Source organism: Acomys russatus, chromosome 30 (genome assembly GCF_903995435.1).
Source record: "Acomys russatus chromosome 30, mAcoRus1.1, whole genome shotgun sequence".
In the NCBI taxonomy this organism is placed as follows: domain Eukaryota; kingdom Metazoa; phylum Chordata; class Mammalia; order Rodentia; family Muridae; genus Acomys; species Acomys russatus.
The window spans coordinates 10418770-10443688 of NC_067166.1; the positions used below are offsets into that span (position 1 = coordinate 10418770).

At 39.7% G+C, this 24919-nt stretch overlaps 1 protein-coding gene across 4 annotated transcripts in view; it reads right to left on the minus strand.

Moving 5' to 3' along the window:
- Pde4d (phosphodiesterase 4D) overlaps positions 1 to 24919 on the minus strand; it is a 1424262-nt gene that overhangs the window by 1239468 nt on the left and 159875 nt on the right. For 2 of the 4 annotated variants that reach the window (XM_051172553.1, XM_051172552.1), the window contains exon 2: positions 20202 to 20312. The gene's annotated coding sequence lies outside the window, so the exon portion shown is untranslated. Of the gene's footprint in view, positions 1 to 20150; positions 20313 to 24919 lie in introns of all 4 variants that reach the window. The other 2 variants (XM_051172551.1, XM_051172550.1) reach the window with 1 other exon arrangement.

Below are 24919 nucleotides of genomic sequence, written 5' to 3' on the forward strand. Positions count from 1 at the left end.
CCTGGAAATTAGCCCTGTTTCTTAGCACACAGAAAGCCATAGCCTTCCAGGTCTACTAGAATATTGATAGTTTAAGTCTCTAGTTGAATGACGAGGACCTAAAGGCAAAACTGTTCACAGAGAGAGCTGACATTTCTGCTTGCTCTTGCATTTACAGTTCATGCAGTTCAATTTTGTTGGACTTCAAAGTGTAATTCAAAGACCATTTTATAACCATAGTTGATGGGTCTGTGGGTCCCACTAGATAACTCGTCGATTAGATGGAAAGACTGGAGTCTGTGTCAGCCTTTTGCAGTAGTTTTTGGAAAGGCTTGGATATAATTATATTTGTATATATTGCTAGAGGTGCTTCAGCAACTTTCTATGAAATAGTATGAGACTCAGTAACTGAGACACCATGGGAGGGTGGTGTGGCCTGATGGGATACCAGACGTGCCACAGGAAACGATACTTTATCTGAGATCAAAAAGCTGCCTCCCACAGTGCTTCACCCCAGTGAGGAAGTGAACACCCACCGGAAGGAAGCTGAGCGGCCGTATCTACTATGATCTAGAGCTCACCTAAGCAGGAAGCAGCTGACTCTTCAGCTTCGGCTGCCGAATCCTAATTTGAGGATCCACAGTTTCTTCTTCACCAGCACTCACACCCAGCCTGCCCTTTATTTCTCACAGCTTGGCTCACGCTGGACCCTGAGACTTGGGCCACCTTCCAAGAGCGAGCAAGGAATCACTCCCGTTACCATGCACGGCAAATTCAGCAGCAGACACCATCTATGTGTTCACTTCGTGTTAAATATCACGAGTCAGTACATATGCAGAAATGTTTCATGGAAGCCCTGCTAGGCAGATTTCCTCCAACATTCTAGGACATTAAGAAGGTTTTCTACCGGTGGTGACTAATATTGTAAACTTGACAAAGTCTAGAATCACCTGAAGGACAAGCATGGTTATAAGAGATTATCAAGATGAGGTTAATTAATAAAAAGAAGACAGGCTGGGCACAGCATTCATTTCCCTCGGCGCCCTGGTTAGCTGCCTCAGGCTCTTGCTGCTGTGTCTTCCCCACAATGATGAACTAAACCAGCCAACACAAACCCTCCCGTCTTCGTTGGGGTATCTTGTTATAGTAAACATCAAGTAACTAATTCAACGACTTATCTCCTGGAAAGTCCAGAGATAGTTTCAACATTTACAAGGAAAAATATATATGCTTATAGTGGATGGCACAAGTCCCAAGATGCACACCACAGAATCCACTTGTTTTCAACATTCATAGTAGTATAAGTGCATTAATATGTATAGTACATTATATGTAGACTGGACAGCCAATAGTATTGGCTGACCAAGCCATTGAACCAAGGGCCTTTAAATTTTTCATCTCTTAGGAATATAATGTCTAAGTCGTTCTATATTTAGTAGCACCATTCACTGCATGGCTGTCAATGAGACTAATGGCATTTATTCTGAAACATTCTATAGGAAGACATATTTTCTCTCAAGTATCTCAATAACTAAGGAGATAGCGCTATGTGAATTTGAGCATCTATAAACTGAGAGAAATATAAAATATTAAAAATCAAACTTTATAACTAGTTATAAGTACTTTAGACGTAAATAGTTTAGGAAGGAAATGAAAGAACATAGTCATGCTTGAATTGACATCCCCATCTGACTACTAGGAATGCCATTTAAGTAGCACTGACTACTTTGTTGTTGCTGCTGCTGCTGTTGTTGTTGTTATTGTTGTTGTTTGAGACAGGGTTTCTCTGTGTAGCCTTGGCTATCCTGGAGTCACTTTGTAGACTGGGCTGGCATTGAACTCACACAAATCTGCCTGCCTTTGCCTCCCCGGCGCTGGGATCACAGGTGTGCGCCACCACTCCCAGCTTGAACTGACTACCTTTATTCAAAAGTAGCTAACACAGAAATAGTGCAAAGTGAACAGACGTTCCTGCAAGAATCAAAGTGCAGCATAGAGAACTGAAGGAGACTTTAGCTGATGCCAATGAGGCTGCCCAGTCTTCCATGTAACCACATTTGCAATAAGTTATGCAGTGAAAGCAGCACTGGTAGCAAGTACTATGGACTCTGAAGGAGATAATGATTCTGATCAGACTGGTAGAGTGCCATATGGCTTATCTGGATATCAATCAGTCCCTAAAAGCTATTTGTTTGCTGTGGTTTTTTTTTTTTTTTGTTTTTGTTTTTTGTTTTGTTTTGTTTTGTTTTTTGCTGTGGTTATTTATATTTGATTTTTTTAAACCACAATCAAAATACAATCAAGAAATCATGATGCTACAACTGCATTTTTAAAATACTATAAAAAAAAAATGAAAATGTGTTCAAGGTACTTGGAGACTCAAGAGACAACACTCAGGAGAAAAATCCAAGGATGAGAACCATGGGCAGCCCCATGCCCTGAAAAAGTATTTTGAATATTGGACTAGTATTTGTTAGGGAAAACTTTTAATTTCTTACTAATACATAATTATCTATATACATTGACCAAGTTCCAAGTGATGCTTACATATGCACATGTAGCATGCTCTAATTAAATCCAATCACTTTTTTCTACATCCTTCATCACTTCAGACTACTACAGTAGTTACTATTCTGCTTTAGAGTGGACGTCTTCAGTTTCCATGTATGAGAGAGCACGTGTGGTATTTACCTTTGTAAGGTCACTTATTTCATTCAACATAATGCCCTTCACTTCCATCTATGTTGCTGCTAATGTACAGAACAGGAGTCCACTCTTCCATACAGCTAGAAATACTCCACTGTTTGTATACCCCATTTTCTTCACACAGTCACCTGCTCAGGGGCACTGAGGCTCATCCCACCGTTTAGCTTTCTGAATATAATCCCAAAGTAAACATAGGCGTGTAGATGGCGCTTTAGCCTGCAAAATTGATTTCCTTTGACTAGATACCCACAGCAGGATAGTTGGATCACATGGTAGATTTTATTTTTAGTCTTTTTCCTGAAGATTTTTTTCTTTTTCTTTTTTTCTTTTTAATTTGTTCACTTTACATCCAGATTGTAGCCCCCTCTCAAAATGTCAACACAATTATTTACAGACCTTGAAAGAACAATTCTCAACTTCATATGAAAAAAAAAACCACAAATAATTAAGACAATCCTATACAATAAAAGACATTCTAGAGGTATCTCCATCCCTGATCTCAAGCTGTGCTACAGAGCAACAATAATAAAAACAGCATGGAACTAGCATAGAAACAGAAAGTGGATCAATGGAATTGAATTGAAGACTCAGGAATAAACCCATATACCTATGGACATTTGATTTTGACAAAGAAGCCAAAACCATACAATGGGGAAAAAATCTTCAACAAATGGTGCTGGTCTAACTGGATGTCTACATGTAGAAAAATGCAAATAGACCCTTATTTGTCATGTTGCACAAAACTAAAGTCTGAGTGGATTAAAAAAATCTCAACATAAAAACAGACACACTAAATCTGTTAGAAGAAAAAGTGGGAAGAGCCTTGAGGTCACTGGCACAGGAGACAACTTCCTGAATAGAATACCAACAGCTCAGGTTCTAAGATCAACAGTTAATAAATGGGACCTCATGAAACTGAAAAGCTTCTGTAAGGCAAAGGACACTGTCAACAGAACAAAATGACAGCTGACAGACTGGGAAACGATCTTTACCAACCCTACATCCAACAAAGAGCTACTATCCAAAATAGATAAATAACCTACGCAATTAAACACCACCAAACCAAATAACTTACTTTAAAAATAGGGTACAGAACTAAACACAGAATTTTCAGCAAAGGAATCTCAAATGGCCAAGAAAGACTTAAAGAGATGCCCAACATCCTTACTCATCAGGGAAATGCAAATCAAAATGACTCTGAGATTCTATCTTACACTTATCAAAATGGCTAAAATCAAAAACTCAAGCGGCAGCACATGCTGATGAAGATGTGAAGAAAGGGAACACTCCTCCATTTTTCATGAGAATGCAAGCTTGTACAACCACTTTGAAAAGAAATCAGGAGCTTTCTCAGAAAATTTGGAATAGTTCCACCTCAAAATCCAGCGATGCTACTCCTGGGCATATACTCAAAAGATGTTCGAACACACAACAAGGACATCTGCTCAGCTATGCTCATAGCATCTTTGCTCATAATAGACAGAATCTGGAAACAACCCAGATGTCCCCCGACCGAAGCATGGATAAAGAAACCGTGGTACATTTATACAACGGAATATTATTCTGCTATCAAAAAACAAGGAAATCTTGACATTTGCAGGCAAGTGGATGGAATTAGAAAAGATCATACTGAGTGAGGTAACCCAGACCTAGAGCTTTGTTGTTGCTATTTCTTCCTTTCCTTCCTTTCTTCCTTCTTTGGTGTGGGGAGCTATTAACAGCCGTTTCTAACTGGGGTGGGATAACTTACCACTCCCTGGTGGTTAATGTTACTGAGAATTTTTTTTTATAAATTTGTACTACTTCTTTATTCAAATAATTTACCGATTTTTAATTGTATTCATTTTCAATGTTTTTAGTTCTTTATGTTTTCTGGATATTAACCTTTTTTCAAATGAACAGTTGTCTAAACTGACTTTATAGGTTCTCCTCACTCTGACAACTGTTTCTTTTACTATGCGCACATTTTAAAATATTTCATTAATTCTTGGAGAATCTTATACAATCAAGTCTGATCATATTCACCTTTTTCACCAAATCATTACAAATCCACCCTCTCCACCATCACCTATCTGCTTACATAAATTTAAGTCACTGTCATTGTCTTCCTCCTCCTCATCATCATCTTCGTTTCCCTATCTGCCAAGTTCAGTTTATTCTACCAAACTACTTTGAAGCAGGCCATGTCCTGCAATGTGGTCAACTTGCCAGCAGTCCTGCCATCACAGAAAACTGAATCCTCCTCCCTGTATTTAATACAACCCCGCTTGCACACTTTTTATTTTTGTCTCCCAGTCTTTGGGGGAATCCTATCTCAAAATTAGCTTGATATCAACTATCAACATTTTAAAATATTTTTTTCTAGTACTTTTAGAATTTCAGGTCTTAACATTTAGGTCTTTCATTAACTTTGGATTGATTTTTGTTACAAGAATTGGGTCAAGTTCATTCTTCTGTGTATGGACATAGGTTTCCAAGCACCATTTACTGTAGAGACTCCACTTTCACCAACTTATGTTTCTGGATGCTTTTGAGTTGGCTGTAGGCGTGCAAGTTTATTTCTGGGTCTTATCCTATTTTTATGCCAGTGTCCTAATGTCTTGATTGATAGTATGGTTTTTCATGAAATCAGGTAATGTGATACTAACAAGCTTGTTCTTTTTTGCTTAAGATGACTTTCAGTATTTGTGGTCTTTCATGTCTCTCTATGAATTGGGGGACATTTTAATTGATTTTTGTTCCTATTAGAATTATTGAAGCATAATATTAATAATATAAATTGATAGGTTTCACTGTGACATTAAATCAGGGTTTGATCATGCTTGAGTTCTCTGTTTTCTCTACCTTCTGCCTTTCCTTTCCCTAATTCTCTTTTCCTAGCCCAACAGTCTCTCTTGTAGTTTCATCAATTTGCCTAAAGGGGCAAAATACACGCAGTGGAATGTTATTCAGTTATAGAGGAAAATATGAATTGATTTTCCAAGTTCTATATAGAATGCCATTGATATTTTGATGGGGACTATGCTGAATCTACAAGTCACCTTGGGAAGTATGAATTCATAGCATAAATTCTTCCAATCCATGAACATGGGATATCTTTCTACTATTTCGTGTTTCTTCAATGGTGGTTTTTTTTCCTCCATTGTGAAGATCTTACAGTTTCTTTGTTAATTTATTGTAATTATTTTTATAGTACTTGTGAATAGTATTGATTCATTATTTACTTCTCAGCAGCTTAGTTGCTGGTAAGTACAAAATCTACTGATTTTTATCACTGATTTTTCTATATGAAAAATTCTTCCATATTTATCTTTTGGTTCTGATAGTCTTTTGTTGGAATCTTTAGGTATTTGTAAACACAGAAACAAATCATCAGCAAATGCAAACAGTTTGATAGCCTCTTTCTCTGTGTGCTTTTGGCTCTTCCTGTAGCTTAATTGCTCCAGCTGAACGTTGTGGTTGTGTACTGAATGGGAACAGTGGGAGTGGACACACTTCTCTTGTGCTAGATGTGAGAGGAGTGAGTTCAGCTCCTCTCCTTTCAATGTGATACTGGCTCTACGTTTGTCCTCCATAGTCTTTCTCTAGCTAATTTGTTCAGGACTTTTAGCATGAAGGGATCTTAAGTTTTATCAACTACTTTTTTCTGTATCTGTTGAGACAATCACATGGTTTTACCCTTCATTCTGTTGGTGTGGTGTGTTATGTTTATTGATTTGTATATATTGTACAATATCCCTACATCCCTGGGTTAAAACACACTTCATCAAAGTGAATGATCTTTTCTGGTGTCAACCAGATTTGTTAGTAATGCTGGGATGATAGAACGGGCTTTGGAAGAATTCACCACCTTTTTATTCATTGGAATAATGTGGAAAAACAAATTCTTGGAGCTTTTATAATCTGTAAGTTTTCTCATATTGCTCCCTGTTCACTTCTCTAATCCCTTTTTCTACTCTTCATCTTCCTCCCCACACATAGTCACCTTCTGTCTTCACATGGAAACCCCTAAATCTAGGTTACCTGCACTGGTCTTTGTTGTTGGTTTCCTTAGGCTAATTTGGAGCTTAATTTGTTCTTGACTTTCTAAACTGTATTATTAAGTCATCTGTTTCCACATTTGCTTTTATTTGAGGACTCATTGATATAAGGTTTCAGTTCTGCTTTGGCTGTATTCCATATATTTTTGCTTTGAGTTTCATTTGTTCTAAGAAGGTTTCTTTAATTTCCTTTAATTTATTTGATAATAAACTGTTACTTTGTGTCACCCAGTCACGATGTATTTATGTAAACTTTAAATTCCTTTCATTGTTGACTTCTAGTTATGGTTCACATGAAAGGATACAGAATATAATTTTTAATTTGTTAAGACTTGTTTTGAAATTAATATATGATTTATTGTAAGGTGGATTTCTTGTACTGATGTGAAGAGTATGTATTCTATAGCTGGTGAATTGTGTGTGTGTGTGTGTGTGTGTGTGTGTGTGTGTGTGTGTGTATTAGAAATGTCTGTCAAGCTCATTTGATCTCAATGTCATTTCTCTCTCATGTTTTCCTGTTGGGTTTTTGTCTGGATAATATTTCCACTGATAAAATCTGAGTCTTAACTGTAACCATTGTTATTGTATTCACACAAATCTCTCTCCTTAGATATAATAATAGGGTTTATTTTGAGTGCTACAGGGAGTAATACCACAGAGTCAAAGCCTCCTCCATTCAAGCCTATAAATGTACCAGGCCATGGAAACAAATTAAAAAAAAAAAAAGAGAGAAACAGCATCAGGAATTAACAAAGGGATGTCAGGAAAGCGTAAATGTACAGGGGGCGGCAGCGTGGTAAAATAATAAACAGTCCACAGCTCCAATGCTGGCTTCCCACAGGGGGAGGAAAGAACACAACCACAAACCGCAAACCACAGACAACATCAACCAGCACCGGGGACCGAGCAGAACTACACCTGATTCCAGCCTCCCCGTCATCCCCATGAAACCTGTGTGTTGGTATGTAGAGAGGCTATTTACTCTACAACAAACATATCAGTTTCAAAACAAGTCTTAATGAATTACAAAAAAAAGGCATAGCCTGTATCCTGTCTGATGATGTGGATTGAAACTAGACGTCAGGAATAAAAGAAAAAATTTTAAAGTACACAAACATATGGAAACTTAAAGTTAGAGGACACAGAAAATCTATTTTTGAGCCTAACTTTTCTCCTTTTTACTATGTTTTAGTATGAGTTTTACTTCTTTAAAAAACACTTATATTTTCATTTTACTGTTTTTCATCTCTTAAAGTTAGTTACAATTTTGTCTTTATTTTGTAACTAGATGGTTTTTGTCTCTTGTTCTATCCTCTTCCTCTCATATTTGTAAAGCAGGCCATGCTTGGGGGAGAACTAGAGAGCAGACACAGGTGCCATGAAAAAGGAAATGTGAAAAACAGTGTGTAAACTGGAGATAAATGAACAAAGCTAACACAGAGGTGAGAATCTCTGCTTATTTGGTATAGTGCTTGAAGTCTTATAACAATGAGGAAGAAATAAAAGTGATCCAGATAGGAAAGGAAGAAATCAAATTAATCTTATTTGCATAAGATATGATCTTATATTTACAATACCCTAAATACTCTACCAGAAAACTGAAGAGGAATTTTAAATTTTGTATGGAAGTACGAAAGACTCTAAATAGCCAAAGTAATCCTAGTAAAAAAAAAAAAAAAAAAAAAAAAAAAAAGATATTCAACAAAGATATAACACATAGTTACAAATTATATTTCAGAGCCAGAGTAACCAAAACAGTTTGACACTCCTAAGAAAACACTTAGAACAAGGGAAAAGAAGAACCAGGAATAAGCCCATGCAATAGCTACTGATCTTTTGAGTTTAAATTGTTATTCTGACATTTTATACTGACTGTGTGTACTCACAGGGATTAATATCCAGAATCCATAAAATGACTCAAAAAATAAATAACACACTAAAAGTATAAATAACCCAACAAAAATGGGACAATGAATTGCGAGCCCTCCAAAGAGCATCTATAGATGCTCAAGAAGTACATGGAAAAATGCCCAACATCCTTAATCACATTAAAAAAAAAAAAATCAAGAGCAGCCAAGATGACTCTCTGATGAGCAGATGCCATAGTACTGGAAGTCTATAAAGGCTGCTGGGAGAGACATGATATCAACAGTGTTACCCAGCTGTGAACCCTGTGAGATACCATAATGACTGACTTGGCAGTCATATAGCCATGGATGCAAAAGTCATCACTGCTTAGATGTAATATTCCAGCACAGATCAGGGCGTGATACAGAGCCTTCAGCCCTAGCTGGAGTGGTATTGGAAGCTGATGTGTAGGCTCAGTTTTCTTAACAAATATATTTTTATTACAAGCGTATTAACCTAGAGTACCTCACTTATAACTTGACTAACTTAAACAATATGAAAAGAGGATTAAATAATACAATAATGAAACCATAAGGATATCAGTTTCGAAGATCAATTCTCCTGGTGTAATCAGCAGGATTTCTTCTGCTGGAACCTGGAACCTCAGCCAGAGCCTGGAGCTCTGAAGTCTTCCCTCAAGCAGTTCTCTCTAGGAGCATCTCAAAGTGGAGCGATGAACAGCCAAAACTATCTCAAGTCTCCAAAGGCCCCACCTCCTGTTTTTGGCTCACATTTATATCTCCTCTCAGAATTTGTTCAAGGATATTTTCAGCTAGTTAACAACCAATCTCCCCCACATAAGTTTAGGGGATAAACATCACCTGCTCTCTCACAAGTCTTTTTCTCATCCCCCACTTATGATCTAAACAAAAAACATGTTTATCTCTCGTCTCCCCCTTTCTATGAAATAAAATAAACTATATACAACAAAATAAGAATTATCCATTAAGTCACATTTACAAGAACCCAGTCAGTCCATTTGTAGTTAACAATTTTTAAGAAGTGTTTCCACTATCTATCCTATGCTCCTGATTTTTATCCTAATGACTAAATTTTTTATTTTTTTAAGTAAACTTATATTAATACTGTGGCTATCTAGTCTTCAACCCCATCAGAGATCTCAGAAGGAAAAACTATCTAATATGAAGGAAGTGCAGGCAAGCGACTTCCAAAAGTATTGGCAGGACACAGAGCTGAGTGTCTGGACAGTTACAAGTTCCTCTCCATTGTTGGGGCATCCCAGTCTTCAGCCAGCTGGGCCAAGGCATCTGACAGACTGCTTCTGCACTGTCACAAGTTTCTTTCCATCATAGGTGCATCCCACCTTCAGCCAGCCAGTCCAAAGCAGCTCACAGACTGCTCTGAAGCAGGAATCCTGAAGTACTGGCCCACCTAATCTCTGCAAGGCTGGGCAGCCAGTTTCTCAGTAGCAGGCTTGATCATGGTGGATGGTCATTCTGTCATCAGCAGTTGAGATAAGCAAAGTTCCTCAGACTAGTGGCTATCTGCAACTATCGTTTCTTGATGCCAGCATAATTAGACTGGAGGTGCTACCAGGAACAGATGTGTCTCTCTGTCATAAAAGCCCCTTTTTATTAAATGCCATTTTTCTGTGGATCTCTGAAGTGTTTGAAGACCATCTATCTATTCTATCCTTTGAAAACATAAACAAGAAAACTAAATAAAGCTTATTCTATAATTAAGTAATTTACTAATCTAGTAAGATTTATAAGTGACCAACTACAAATTTCTATCTCCGACTATCCTGAACAAGTTATAACAATTATTTTTCACCTTTTCAAATAAGTTGTACATGAATAATATATATTGAATAAATGAAAAAAAGACCTTAAGTTTCTACCAACATAGAATATATAATTTAAGTTTCCATTAATATACCATACACAATACATAAAGTAATCTTAAAAAGGAAAAAATCTTAAATTTCCATCCATCTACAATACCAATGTGAAATATTTGAATACCAATATAAATTATTTGAGGCTAGTAGATTCAATAATCTACATTTTATTCTATAAACCAATATCCTCCCTTATATCCTTCCCTTGTATCTTCCCTTCTTCCCTCCTTTTTCCCTAACATTAGACAAGATAGAAAACTAAGAAAGGAGGATAGAAGAAAGAAATCCCTAAATGAAACTTTTCTTAAATTATAACTAACCCCCCTAAGCAAAAATGAACATTGATAACCCACCACTGATGGCTGCTAGTGAAGGGAGACTCAATTTAATGAAGGGGGTAGTTCCTCGTATGTTGCACATGCACCAGTGGGTCACCCCACATTGATCCATATACAAGAAGCACTAACTGAACTCCATAGATTATAAAAATATTTCAAGGAGAGAACATGAACTTGGGAGAGGGACTTGGAGGGATCTAGGAGGATTTTGAGGAAGGGAGTGGGAGATATGACCAAAGTACATTGTACACATGTATGGCATTCTCAAAGAATAAATAAAATATTATACATTTAAAAACTATACTGAATTTCTCTCTCATTCTAGTCAGAATGACTATTAAGAAAACAAGCAACAAATGATGATGATGTTTTGGAAGAAATGGAACATTTATATGGTGTTGGTAGGAATATAAATTAATCCATCCAGTACCCCAAGTAGCTTTAAATTATCAATTATACAAACCTATTCAACTCTCCTACGTATAGACATGGAAGAATCAAAGTTAGCATACACCAGAGAAAACTGCATACCCATATCTAATTTCATCATTAACTATTTACAGTTTCCAACTTATACAAAAATTCCAGCTGCTCAGCAAATGATAAATGGATAAAGGAAATGCAGTGCATACATATAATGAAGCATTAGTCAGCCATAAAAAACAAGGAAATAATGTCATTTGCCAGGAAGTTGATAGAACTAGTGATAAATTCCATGAAGCAAAATAGGCCATATTTAGAAAACAGATGTTTTATTTCAAATGTGTTATCTTTGTGCTTTTAAAATCATCAATATAGGTATGGAGCTGTTTAGGGGGAAAGCGTAGCATCTGTGCCCAGTGGCACTTGCCTGTAATCCTAGCATTCAAAGAGGCAGCAGTAGGTGAATCTCTGTGAGTTCAAGGCCAGCCTGAAGTACAAAGTGACTCTAGGACAGCCAAGGATACACAGAGAAACCATGTCTCAAAATAAAAGAAGGAAAAAAAGAAAGGAAGGAAGGAAGGGAGAAAGGGAGCAAATAACAGAGAGAGAGAGAGAGAGAGAAGAAAGAAAGGTAGCATGTTGAAGAAGGAGGGATCAAGAAAGGTCATGGATAGATAAATATGATCCAAGTATTATGTATTTTTATTTATCCATGTATATATGTATAGTGTCATGATGAAACTATTCTATGGAACTAACATATGCCAATATAATTTAAAAGTAGATGCCTCAACATTAGATGTTTATACATTTACAACTGTATACTTCCCTGTTGAATTGATGTCTTGATTATTATGTCATGACCTTCATTGTCTTTTTCAGTTCTTGTCTTTTTCATATATACATTCCTACTTACTGGGGGTTTTCTTCAGTATGAAACGCCATTTTCCGCTCTTTAACTTTTAGTCTGTGTGTGTTTTTGCTGGTGAAGGGAGTTTCTTGTAGGTAACATATTATTGAGTTTTTGTTTTTCTGTCTCTGTCGTTGTTGTAGCCGTTCAACCAGTCTGTGTCTGCTAGATTTAGCGTCAAGGTTATTACTGACAGATAAAAGTTTACTCCTGCGGTGACTTTTGATGTTCTCCCAACTGCTTTGCAGATTCTTCGCTCTTCTCTTCCCTTCTTGTTCCTTGCTCTGGTTTGACATAGCAGTGTGTTGATGATGGCTGACTCGTTTGTTTTCCTTTTGTGTATCTTTTTTTCCTAATGTGATTTGTATTGTCACATGATTCCATGCTTTCCCTTTTCATTTCATTTCTGAACATAGCATGCCTTCAAGTATCTTTTGTAAATCCAGTGTAGGTGTCTTGATTTCTTTGAGGTTTCTCTTTGAAATATCTTTCCTTTGGCTTAATTTCTTATTGTGTGTAGTACTGTCGGTGTGGTGGTTAATGCTGTCAAATTGACAACATCTACAATCAGTGTGGGAGCTAGGCCTCTGGTCATGCCTGTGAGGTTATCTTGACAGCATTAACTGAAGTGGAAAGACCTGGCTACTCTAAATGTCATATTCCCTACCTGGGATCCTAGACTGCATACATGAGAAACGTGAGCTGATCGGTGACATGCAGTCCTTGATCTACACGTCTAATTCTGACTGGTATGTCGCTAACTGCCTCCAGTTTCTATCACTGACTATAGTCTCAAGCTCTGAGTTAATAAACCCTTCTTACCTAGATTGCTTTGGTCAAGCTATTTTCATCACAGCAACAGCAGAGAAATGCTGTTGCTTGGCTGGCAGCAAGTTTGTTCGAGACTTGAAATACTTAATTCCAAGGGTTTTCCTGAGAGTTCTATTGCGATGTTAGTGGTTTGTAACTTGGCACTTTTCCCTTTAGGTATTTTAGACTTTTATAAAACTTGTCTTGAACTTTTAACAGCTTCTAATATACTGAGAAAATATCTTTCCTAGCCATGTCTATTTTAGGTCCTAGCCTTCTCTTCATGGATTTTCATAGCATTCCCATGTTTTGGAAAGTTTTCTGAAATTATTTTATTGAAGTTTTCTGTTATGTTGGTGATTTTGTTCGTTGTCCTCAGATATTCAAAAAATAAAGGGGGGGGGGACATTTGTTTGATAGAATCCCAAACATCCTGTGAGCTCTCATCATTTTTTCCCCTTTTTATCTGACTGAGGAATTTCCAAAGACCTGTTTCTCCCAATCATGCAAGCTGTTTTTGAAGCCTTCAGTGTGTGTGTGTGTGTGTGTGTGTGTGTGTGTGTGTGTGTGTGTGTGTGTGTGTTTCTGATTCACGGACACCCCCCCCCCTCTCTCTCCCTCTCTCTCCACTCTCATTCCCCTCTGCTAGACTTCCCACTCACAACTTGTACTAACTTGTTGATTTCATTTAACTGCTTGTACTCTCTTGGACACTACTGTACTTTCTTATAACAATTCTTTCAGCTTCTTTGTCAAACATTTCATCCAGTTCTTGGAAATCTGTGCCTAGAATGACTATACTCTTCTGAAACCATCTTATTGCCTTGTTTGCTGTTTGCCTTCTGTTCCTACGCTGAGATATTTACAGCTTATGGATGGGATATCGCTATCACAAGTATAGATAAGCGATCTCCTCTTGAAAATATATCTTGGTGTCTAAGTTGGATATGCAAAGTTGCCTTGATTTACAGCTAGGCGCCAAAGTGTAGTCATTCTGCAGTTTCTCTGGCTAAATAATGACTTTGAACATATCATAGCGAAGTCAGAGGGACCAGCTGTCTGGTAGCCCAAAAACGTTAGTATAGGCAGCAGTGAGTGCAGGATAATCACATTGTGGTTACATGTAAAATAGGACTGGTAGTGCCTATCAGACAATAGGATTTCCCTTAGGAATTTTCATAATAGCTTTGTTACTTAAAAGAGCCTCGGTCACCTGTAGTTCAAAAATTAGTGATGGGCCTGGCATGCTTGTGTTCTGACAAGTCAGTGCTGCAGATGCTGATGCCAAACTAGGAGAGGCTGGAGGAGGAGGAGGAACCACAGAGCCCTTCTCCAGCGTCCATTTCCAGTCCTGGAATCAATACATAATCAGGTAAGGTAGAGGGACAAACAGGGGTCGTGAGCCAGGAAGGTGGGATGATACTAGGACCCACTACGTTCCTGTCTGCCATTGGCAGTTTACACTCCTGGAGCAGGACTTTGGCTAATGCTAGAAGAAGTTCCTCTGCACCCCGGAGGGATGACAGTTCTAGCCGGGACTCCCTCTCTCCTCAGCTGCAGCACATTTCTGGTGGTAGAATGGCAGCCAGAGGCATCAGTTGCTCAAGGCTTCTTTAACAAGTGTCTGTAAACAGAGTAGCAATATGAACAGGATCCCATCCTCCCCTCCCCCGCCCCCATCATCAGGTGCATGTGGACACCACAAAGAAGAGAGGGCAGTAAGAACCACACAGCTGAAGCAGCTCCAGGAACCTGGTCTCTTACTGTATTGCTTCCGCAGAGCTGATTGTCTTTGATATACGGATAGTTGCTGCTCCGCTCCCACTCCTCCCAGGGTCAGGCACACCTGGGGGAAGGGTAATAGCTAGAGCATCAGGGTTGCTCAGAATTACCACACACCATCCCCCAAGGGCAGACAAGCTGTAGGTTCGGTGCTCTCTCTGCATTGTGCCAGTAACAAATGCCTAGGTAGCACAAAAGTGGCAGAAACTATGTGGGACCTGTTCTCAGACTTGGAAGGAGACATAAGCCCACACACATATGGCCACATCCTTACTCTCAAAGGGCAGGTGCTCTATTCCCTTGGACCCTGAGGCTAATTTCTCCCCCCCCCAACTCTCTCTCTCTCTCTTCACTACAGGGCAGAAGACTCAGTGGGTTCATGTCCTGGGCATTCGGCTGAACGAAGGTGAGTCTGAGAAGCGGGTCCCCAAACCCCCAGCCCATGCCGTGGTGTGTTTACACAATCCGAAAGATGAGGATAATAGCTCATACCTCAGGTGATTCCTGGCTATAACACCTGGACACTGGCTAAGAGGTAAGGTGAGCACAGCTAATATGCAGATTCCAAGCTACAAGTCCATGGGGGCTGTGACACTGCTGGTATCTAGAATTTCCAGCATCCGCGTGGACGAGGCGGGGTATTAGATGCTCTCTGACCCCTATTGTGCAATGGGGGAATTTCTCCCTGCCCAGCTGTGGAGCTGGGAGGCAGGTGTTGGGGGATTTTGTTTCTCTATCTGATTTTCCAGGTCTCTAAAACAGCCCATGTTATATCGTCTCTCTCTGTCTCTTCCTCTAAGTCTCCCCTGGCCCACTTGTATCTGACACTAGCCCAGGGGGCATGTCCCACGAAAGTCTTTACTTACCAGGAAAGTGGGACAGAGGGGAGGGCATCCTACTGGGGCTCTAGGTGAGAGAAGCATGGGAGAATGGGGAAATAGAAGGATCTAGAGGGTTCTAGAAATGCACAAGAACATTATGACGGGCAGATCTGGGCCCAGGGGTCCGGATCAAACTATGGCACCAGCCAAGGACAATACATGAGTAAACATCAAACTCCTACCCAGATCTAGCCAATGAACAGGACGTTCTCCACAGTTGAGTGGAGAGTGGGGTCTGACTTTCACATGAACTCTAGTGCCCCATATTTGACCATGTCCCCTGGATAGGGAGGCCTGGTGGCACTCAGAGGAAGGATAGCAGGCTACCAAGAAGAGACTTGATGCCCTATGAGCATATACAGGGGGAAGAGGTCCCCCTCAGTCACAGTCATAGGGGAGGGGAGTAAGGGAAAAATGGGAGGGAGGGAGGAATGGGAGGATACAAGGGAGGGGATAACAATTGAGATGTAATATGAATAAATTAATAAAATATATTTTAAAAATCATTTTTCTTGTAGGTAGGGGGGACAAACACTTTAAATTCCAACACACTGGGAGGCTGAGGAGAAAGACTACCATGAGTTTGAGGTAAACATGTACATATGGAGTCTTAGGCTAGCCTTGAGTATGTAATAGGATTGTCTTTTTTAAAAGATATGTAGATATAGACATAGAGGAAATAAATATAGATATATCTTACTGTTGAAAAAGTAATGAATAAATGAACAAATTAAAACTGAGTGACTGAATGAAGGATGTTGGTATTAATGGCTCACATTGCATTTGTTTGACTTAGAATTCTCTGGACTCGTGTGACTGAAGTGCATCACACTCAGGGCCCTGTGGCTGAAAAGGACAAGGAACCTAGAATTCTGTTGTGTTCATATGTGGTATTTGGCCAGGCTGCCATTGTCTCTCTGAGCTCTATCACACTGCTGATCTGCTGGCACACGGGTAGAGAAATGAATGCCGACATCAATCAACACACCTTCTAGTTTCAGTGTCACAAACTCACCAAAGATGCTTTTACAGGTGAAGAAAACATGACCTTGACAAAAAAAAAAAAAAAAAAGTACTGGATAGCAGAGAGCTAGAGGAAAAAAGCAGGATTTAACAGAATGGGATTCCATCTCCGTGGAGTGCAGGGCTGAGGAGGGGGTCCTGGAAGACAGATGTGTCTCAGCAATGCTAATAGAGAGAAAGAAAGGGAGAAGTAAGAAAAGAATTGGAAACAGAGGTGGGGGAGCAATGCTCTCTTTGTGGCCCTAAAAATCATACTCCCACATTCCCCTGCCTCACAGGATCACAATTTATATTGGAAGGCTCTCTTCATAATTTGCCACTGCAAAACGCTTGTTTGAACTTCATTCTATTTATGAATGCAGGATCAAGCTATAAGGTGAATTCATTTTTAAATTGCATGGTTTATTTGCTGAATTCATCTTTGTTTTAAAAAAAATTCACTTTTGCTCTCTTAATACCTATTATGAACCATCCATGCCGTGCCTTGTTTTCACATTGGCTAATCTTTGCAGTCACCTTTCCATTAGCTGTGATTTCAACTCATTAAAAACATATGTCATCCTGGGATTAACGCCTGATTCCTATATTATTTTAATGCCAAGCCAATTACATCTTGGAGCATACAATCTGATGTACCTTTTGACTCAGAATTTGTATTTGATTCCTGGTTCTTGGCTCCTCAATATTGTCAAGAGGAGAACAGAAACAGCTGATTACCATGAGCACCAAAGACAAGAGCTTTGGCTTATTTAGCTCCCCGTGCACATGGGGAGGGTCTGTAGCATATGCAGAAATACATCCCCCTGGTTTTCATGATAACATCAATAACAACAGTAGCAATAAAAGGAATAGCAATATCTTTCCCTTCACCTAGCAATTCTGATAAGTCCTCCTGCGCAGATCCCAAGTGGCCAATCATACACCTGTTTACTCTGTACTCAGTATTCCAGGCCAGAATGTTTACCGTTATTAATAGTTGCAGTATCCTGAGCAGTAAGTATGTATAATCTCAAATAATCTTTGCAGCCTGTGAGATCACATGTTTTACCATCATCTCTGTTTCAGAAATTAAAGCCCCAGGGCACTGAGAGTTCAGCAGTAACCTGCGTGGCTAACAAGTGGTCAGGAGGGGAGTCAAGCCAAGTAACCGGGCAATGGAGCCTACACACATATCCCCCATGCTTCTCCAAGGCACTGCTCTGTCTACTTCCCACCTACATTGGAATGAGGGTCCAGCATGCATGGACAGGAGTGACGGTCAAGGAGCAGTAAGGGGGGACTTCCAGATTCTAAGAAGAGGAGCAACTCACTAAGGTTGGACAGGTTACCACAGTGCTCATCACTAGACAATGCAAAAAAAAAAAATCACACAGACAAAAAATAATCATTAGTTCCTCTTCTTCATCCTTCTATAGCAGTGGTTCTCAACCTTGCTAATGCAGCGACCCTTTAATACAGTTCTTCATGCTGTGGTGACCCCTAGCCATACAGTTAGTTTAGTTGCTACTTTGTAACTGTAATTTTGCTACCATTATGGATCCTAATGTAAATATCTTATATGCAGGATATCTGATATGTTACCCCTATGAAAAGGTCATTGGACCCCCAGAAGGGTCATGACCCACAGGTTGAGAACCACTTGTCTAGCTTTTGCTAATGAAGGTGTTAGGCCTCCTTTGAACCCTTTCATCAGCACAGATTGTGGAGGCATTGATAAATGATCTTGCATTACTTGTCTATATTAGACACATTACGGAGTCATGATAACCCAAGAATGTATCTCATCCTGATAGAGCATCATCCATTGGGCGGTACCAAGTGCTGCTCTTGGCAAACTGCTCTTCATGGGCAACTGATACAAAAGCTTTCCACCTTTCCTAACCTGCGTCAGCATGGCAACACAGTTCTGCTACACCAAGGCCTGATTCTTCTGCTAGCCCCATATTTCCCTCAAGTAAAAAGCCAGCACGCTTCGACAAAACCTAGGAGTTGACTCTGTATGCTGTTTAGTATCAAGTTTAATTCCATCTCAGTTTTGAGATATGATATGAAATACTGAACTATATCAACATTTTTTAGCTTGATTTAAATAAGTAAGAAATAAATAGTCTGGACCAGGAATATGGCACAGCAAGTCATCAAACCTGACCATCTGAATTCCATCTCGGGAGCCCACATGGTTAAAGGAAAGAAGAAACTGTAATTGGAACATGTTCTCTGTCTTACATACACACACACACACACACACACACACACACACACACACACACCAAAAACAGAGACACCTACCTATAATAAGTAAATGTAATAAAAATAGTTTTAAAACAACAAAAGTAATTTTAAGGAAGGAAATAAATGAAATGAAGTGCCAGCAAAAAAAGAGAGATATGATGACATCGATTCAAATATTTAGCAATCTTACTATGAACCACAAACAGTAATAGGTTTGCGTCCTCCTTTTGGGGGGGGCGGGTATCTGGAATCAGGACTCACTGAGGCAAAGAAATGAATCAAAAGATTTTAGCTGAGGTCTGGATAAATGATTCAATGAGCGCAGCACCTGTGTATCAAGTGTGGAGACCTGAGTTCATGGCCCCACAATGCACACAGCTGTTTGTAGTAATGTCTACAAATGATCCTGCTCCAAGCTGGGGTGGAAACAAGAGCCCCTTGAAGATTTCAGGCAAGCTAGTGTGGCATATTTTGCAACATTAAAATAAAAATTAAAAAAAGGACCCAACCAAGGCGCAAAGCTATGAGCGGTTTAAATGTGCTGTGTGCCATGGCATGGGTGCACACACACACAGACACATTGACACGTACACAAAAATGAATGACTAGACTTTTTTTGTTAATTAATCAATTTACTTTGTATCCCAGCCTCAGTTTTGCCTTCCTTGTCTCCTCCCAGTCCTCCCCACAACCAAATAGAATTCTTAAAAGAAGACTTTAATCGGGCACGTACTACATGAGGGTCCAAGCATGAAGCATCACCTCTGCCTATGGTTTAAGGGTTGACAGACAGCGCATGTTTTCTTGCAGGAGTCACTGCAGATACACATGGAAGGACAGAGCTCCAGACTGATTGCTAACGCACCATAAACAGAACGCTACTGAAACCAAGAAATGAGCTTCAAAAGTCAGAAGCAAGTCCTAAAAGCAAGCCATAGCTGATTTCCCCTAAAATACCTGAATGACGCAAAAGCCCGCAACCTCCCATCCCCATTGCCCTCTTAAGGTGCCAGCGAAAGGGAAAGTGTCCGTCGCACAAACACTTCTCCAAGCCTTTTTCTAGAACAATCCTGGGAGTCAGATATAGCTAATAAATTATCCGCTGGCCTTTCTTCGAAGTCAGCTCACGATCCCCATCACCGTGGAACCTCTGGGAAGCAGCTATCTCATCTTCCCCACACACTCACTCCCTTGCTCACCAGCTCAGACCCTCACGTACACACAGTCTGTCGGGTTTCTAGTCACATACTTTCTTACCTAACAAGACAAGCTTTCTTCAGACTCTCCCTCGCAGGCTTTGGTGAATACCTTTAGTTCGTCTGAGGGCAGGCAGGGAGTGCAATGTTGCTGCAGGCGAACCTGTATGTGATTTGTTGCTAGGGGACGGGTCTCCTCCAGCTGTAGGGTTTCATCTGGGACCTGAAAGCAAAGAGAAAACATCTTAAGCAGCAACTGAGGTACCTCACAGGAAAATCAAATTAAGAAGATCTGACTCTCTGACACCAAGTACTAAAAGCATACTCACGTTGGTTTGTTTGGTTTTTGTTTGTTTGTTTTTCTTCAAAAAAAAAAAAAAAAGCCATGAAACCCTGAGTGGTCAAACGCCCCAAATTCAGGTTGAAGCAGAATGGAACTACCCTTATTCTTAAAGCACTAACTTGAAAAATAAATCTACGATGATAGAATTTCCACATTCAGCTGATGTTTAGTCGGTTCTGGGGAAAGCCAGTGGAAAGTTTTATTTAAAAAGTAACTCCCAATCTCCATCTACAAGATTTGCTTTTTATCATACAATAGTGCAGGGAAAAAAACTTAACGCCACCCACAGAGCTATTGTGGCAGAAGAAGAGAATCTGTGTAGTCAGGGAAGGAAAATGCAAAGAGTAAACCTCAAGAGGACAGGAGTAGAAGCTAGCGTATAAATGTTTCATCCACCTCAGCCTGTACTTAAGGGCTTGTATGCAAGTGTCACCTTATACTGGGTCTCCTTTGGCCATCTCACCAGGACAGTGGTGAATCACCAGTGCCTCTCCCAGAAGCCGGATCGTATGTGATTGGCATCGGTGCTACTGTTTGTGCAAGCTTCCCAATTCAGCCCTGGCTAGAGAACAAATAAAGAGCTTCCGGGGGAGAGGGTCATGACTTCATGACTGTAGAGCAAAATTTACTTTAGGAAATAGACTATAAAGTCCCAATCAGCTTATAATACTGTGGCCAACATCACTATTCCCAATACTAGACATTTTCAAAACATGATCTCTAAGGCTCCCCAAGACTCTACAAAGTGGATGAGCCCCAACAGCACTGGAAAGCACAGTAATGTTCCCATTTTCTGGGTCAGATAAACAACTGGTGACAATAAAGCAGCAAGTCCATGCAACACAGTAATTGGCATATGAGTTAAGTACATAGAACATTCTCAATAAACGTTCGGTGGACTAAGGGATTGATACTCTGATCAACAAATCAATAAGTTATACATATATCCAACCAAGTGAATCAAACATTGATGCAAAGCAGATTAACAAAACAAAAATAATAGTTTGGGGAAGACTCTTGGACTCTTTTGACCAACAACTTGGAAATAGGTTTTCCATGCCTGGCACTGGAGTTTGTATTAGATAGTCCATAGATTTGAGGAAAGAACTGTCACTCCCAATTGTATAACTTCATTTAACACACACACACACACACACACACACACACACACACACACACATGCACATATATACATATATGTAAATATATATTTTGTATATACATATATGTGTATAGTTTTAGATGAACAAAATAATATGGTTCTCTATGGCATTTTCAAACATCTTTATTGCCATTTTTTCTGTCCCTCTGCCCCTTTGTGTTTACTTCCCTCCCACTTCCCCAGGTAAGTCCCCCCATCATTTCTTATTTTCCTCTCCATAGCAACTGTGTCCTACTATTGCCCTCCCCTAGAGCCCCTCCTCTCTTCCTGACCCATGGTCAGTTTTTGCTTTTTTTGTATCTGTTGTTATTCCAAGTGATAAACTCTCATATAAAGACCCAGAAGCTAGGATCCAGAAATAAGGGAGAACATACAACATGTATAGACTACTACCATGGCCTCTGGCTTCCTACCAGAAGCTAAAGGTAAGACCCCATTTCTGAAGACACTATGCACCTGAGACAGGACTTGAAGGAACTGTGCTGGAAGCCTCTTCCCTGCGAATTAGCGAAGTGTGGAAGAAGCTATGAATGCTGCCAAGGGAGAAAAGCAGTCAGCAGTCCTATTCATCTGTCTACTAATGACAGCAATAACCAGCTTAGCGTAATATCACTAAAGGTGCAATAGTGGCACTTACAGCATCAGGCAATCAGGAAACCAACAGCCGTCTCTCTAGACTTAAGGAATTCATTATTGGTACTGTAAACCTAGTCCACTATCAGTGCCTGGTGAGGCCATGGACCTTAGTGAAAGAGCCATACTCTTTACCACTGCTACTCCCCTTACCTAGTATAAATTCCAGCTGCATTCTAAATCCTTATCCTTATACCTAAAAGGAAGCATGGCTCTCATTCCTTATGGAAGAAGCTTATTTTAAGAGCAGAGATCATTACAGAAAAATCCCACCTCATAAAAATGCAGAGAAGAACTGACTATAGACATCCAAGCCCTAATTACCTCATCTACAACACAACCCCTGCACATAAGGCTCTGGGAACTTTGTGGAAGAGCAAGCCAAATGATTGTAAGAGCCAAGAAGTAAGTCCAGGGAAAGGACATCTGTTCCAAGATGGTATCTTCCATAGGTGACAGGAGAGCTGTATCCTGGAAACCTCGACAGTATGATTATCTAAGCAAGGCATAGATATGATAAAGCCAATGGGTATGCCAATGTAGGTGGAGCAATGTTCACAGACTCAGCACCCAGAAGAGCTATAGACAATTAATGGTTGATGGGAGTGGAGATTTATTCTCATCCAGGGATAGGCTAACCATTCCCCCAGAGGTCAGTACTAAACACATAGGAGCAACACTAAGTGACCTCAGCAGGTTGTGTGTATAAATTTACACACACACACACACCACACTTGCCAACACATGTGCATGAGTGAGTGTGTATCTGTGTCTGTGTGTGTTGGTTACTATTAAAAAATAATAGACCATGAAATTGAGGAAGCATGGGAGGGACACTGAAAACTGGAGAGAGGAGGGAGGAGAGGGTTGTAAATATAGTATTCATATATAAAATCTTCAAAGTAAAAATAAAAACGATTAAAATCATAATTAAATAAATCAATGGTATTTCTATATAAGAGAGGGAAGGCATCTTCTGATGTTCATCTTACCCTCATGGTCTAGACTTACTTCTGTTGCTGTGATAAAATACCCTGGCCAAAGGCAACTTTGAGGAGGAAGGGGTGTGTTTGGCTTACAATTTCAGTGTATAGTCTATGATTGCAGAGAAGTCATAGCAATGACTTAAAGCATCACAGCCGCACTAAAACCAGAAAGAGAACGAATCCATGGGTGCTTCCTCCCTTGATTGCTTGTCTAGCACTAAACTCATTTCCTCCACTCTTTTACAGTCTGGGGCCAGCCTATGTAGTGCAGATGATTGAACCAATACATCCTGGATCCAAGGACCAGAAAACATTTTCAACAAAATCATAGAAGAAAAAAATCCTCAATATTAAAAAAAAAAAAGAGAGAGACATACAAGAGGCTTACAGAACACCAAATAGATTAGAGCAGAAAAGAAATTCTTCCTGCCACAAAGTAATCAAAACACTAAATGTACAGAACCAGGAAGAAATACTAAAAGCTGAAAGGGGAAAAGGCCAAGTAATATATAAAGGCAGACCTATCAGAACCACACCTGACTTCTCAACAGAGACTCAATACTTTGATAAATCAATCAGTGCCCCAAACAAACAAGTAAATACTAAGTGAATGTCATTAATTCTGTTCACAGCTGCATGTGGAAAACTAACCATTAGACGTGTATGCCATGCCCAAGGAGGTTTGAGTTCAGACTCCATGCTCCATCTAAGCACTTTCAACCACCTAGGACGAGACGTTAAAGCTTATGTTTCCCTTGAGATAGCAATCGTCAAAATCCAAGATGGTGGGATGTCTTTTCAATGACCCTGGGTGATGCTGTCAAGCATAACACTCGACTACGGAGCCACAACTGAAACATAGGATGGAGTTCTATGGCTTAATGGGCTGTTCATTACAGTAGGACATCTTAGATCATACTAAATAATAAAGTGAATAAAACTCCAAGACTCTGAAACTTTTTTCGAAATAGAGTGAACTAGGACTACATCCCAATATAAACTGATAGCTACTGGTTTTACCCACTCCTAACACAATGCTGTGTCCTTATCTGCCAATACTCTCACTCTCATCTGACTGTCCTTCTCTGATGTGTTTAATAATTTACAAACATTTGAAATCCTGCTCCCATTGATGACTTAAGTCATGCTAGAAACAGAGGGGAAAGAACAAAATGTATACCCCATAAGTACGCAACACGCACCTCATTAGGGATGTCACACCAGAATTCATGCGAAATTAACCCTTCATTGCCATGAGAACTTTCTGATGTGTGACCTACGACCATGCACTGGCCCTGATGGAAGTGATTCACCCACAGACACGCATTTCCTTCCTTTCCTTCAGATCATGAGTGGAAGGTCAGATGTCTCTTGGGAATATGAGAATTTCCAACAGGATCTATAAAGATTTCCTTTTTTCTTTTATTTTCATCAGTAGGTAGCATTTGACAAAATTCTATACTGTTGTCTCCATGTGGTCACAATTAGAACGATGAAGGCTTAGTCCTTCACAGATCATTTACTGCATTACTTCGAAGCTCATCTACTCTGTGGAACATCTCCTGCCCTGCATGGTTTAGGATACATGGACATGATGTTTTCTTGTTGTTTCTTGCTTTGTATTTAAAGATGAACCCTGATGGCCTTGTCCTCTGATGAGCCATCTGTAAATATACGAACCATCACAGTATATCTTGGTAAAAGGG